The following is a 2,236-nucleotide window of genomic DNA, read 5'->3' as shown; positions in this document are numbered from 1 at the left end:
TGCTTTGGGGTTGTTTTTCTTCAGCTGGAACTGGGGCCTTAGTCAAGGTGGAGGGAATTATGAACAGTTCCACATACCAGTCAATATTGGCACAAAACCTTCAGGCTTCTGCTAGAAAGCTGAAGATGAAGAGGAACTTCATCTTTCAGCACGACAACGACCCCAAGCATACATCCAAATCAACAAAGGAATGGCTTAACCAGAACAAAATAAAAGTCTTAGAATGGCCCAGCCAGAGCCCGGACTTGAATCCAATTGAACATCTGTGTGGTGATTTGAAGAGGGTTGTGCATAGGAGATGCCCTCGCAATCTGACAGATTTGGAGTGTTTTTGCAAAGAAGAATGGGCAAATATTGCAGAGTCAAGATGTGCATTGCTGATAAACTCATACCCAAAAAGACTGAGTGCTGTAATAAAATTAAAAGGTGCTTCAACAAAATATTAGTTTAAGGGTGTGCACACTAATGCAACCACATTATTTTACTTTTTTATTTTTACTTCCCACTGAAAAACAGATTTCAGTTTGTTTTTCAATTGAGTTGTACAAGTTATAGGTCACATTAAAGGTGGCTAAAGTTCTGGAATTATTTATCTTGGTCTTGTTTTTTTACATCACAGAAACCTGGCATTTTAACAGGGGTGTGTAGACTTTTTATATCCACTGTAAATATAAATTTTATATTTCAACTTGTTAATATGCATGAAAAAATGCACCAAAAACTGTTTTATCAGGATTCAGTGAGTGCAAAATGAAAAACTTGATACCAACCCTGGAGGTTGATGCACATTTGTTCCTGATCTCTCTGAAATACTGTACACTACCCTGCTTTAGGTATTTTTGAGTAGTTCCTTATGGCTGAAACACAGATTTCTTTTCCCCATTGTGGGATTAATTGTGAGAGTAATATTTGATTGTTCTTGATTTCCTGGTTGTTTTCTTGATTCCTCTCAATACTATTATTTTTTGTCTTGTTCCTAGGTTGTTGTTTTTTTTTTTTTACTTGTGTCTCAGGGACAAACTGTGGGAGTTCCATTCTTGTTCTTGATTGTCTCTGAAATACTATATTTTTGTTTGGTTTTTCAGGTACCTGGATCTTGTTTTCTCAAGATATATGTGGGGTGTTTATTCTTATGGTGTCATGTTGTTTGGTCCTTTACTGCTGCTGGAACACTGGAATTTCCCCACTGGGGGATCAATAAAGTTCTACCTACCTACCTACCATTCCTGCAGGAAGGAGTGAAGTCTCACAGAGTGTCAAACATAACAGTCTGAAAGAGAAGCTGTCTGAGCGGAGAGCTGCATTTCCTTTTATACATAGACATGAGTGTTGCTTGTGGTTTCGGTCAGTTAAGGTCATATGTAGGTTTAAGGAAACATCTGTCACACAGGAAACAAGCTGTCTGGTTCAACATCCATACAAGGATGTGCTTTTCATTGAAGCCACTTTGACACAGACGTTTGTCTAGTTTCACAAGCACACAAATAACTATATATAAAAACTGCTGATAAAGATTTTAATATAAATTTTTCCATCACAGCCTCCACCTGATGATACTAACAGAATATCTAATTTATAATAAAGGTGGATATTTTGAACTGTTCAGAATTTATTATATTTAATTGTAGCCTACACCAGGCCTTATTATTTCTGTTATATTTCCAGTGATTTAGCAGCTTTTGTACACTGTGAAAACAAATAATTGCCTTACTCTGTCCTTCAGTTTAAATATCATACTAAAATAGCTATTTGTTCATGCTGGAAGTGTGTGCATGTGGTTACACAGCTCTAACAAAGTTTGTGTAGAAAGCAGCCAGGGTTTGTTTGTGTTTGGCCGCACAGGGTGGCATCTCTGGCCTGATCGTGCTTCTACTTCTTCCTTTTTTATTTTGTTTGATGCCTGAGCGGTTACAGCTGCAGGTCTGCCAGGCTCCACTGCTGAGAGCTGTTTTAGTTCAGCTGCCCAGTCTGTGTGTGTGTGTGCGTGTGTGTGAACAGTGTGCAGTATATAGGGTATGTGTGCATTGTCCACTGTCAATCTTGTTTTCATCTTAGCTTCAACAGAACATGCCAGCTCAGTACACTGTGAAACAGCTCAATAATTTGGCTCAGCTGACATTAACATACAGTCATTTTGTGTATGTACAGTGGGTACGGAAAGTATTCAGACCCCCTTAAATTTTTCACTCTTTGTTATATTGCAGCCATATGCTAAAATCATTTAAGTTCATTTTTT

The sequence above is a fragment of the Monopterus albus genome, unplaced genomic scaffold, assembly GCF_001952655.1.
Source record: "Monopterus albus unplaced genomic scaffold, M_albus_1.0 scaffold498.1, whole genome shotgun sequence".
Lineage (NCBI taxonomy): Eukaryota > Metazoa > Chordata > Actinopteri > Synbranchiformes > Synbranchidae > Monopterus > Monopterus albus.
The sequence above is the reverse complement of the archived record's forward strand: the minus strand, read 5'-3'. Positions refer to the sequence as shown.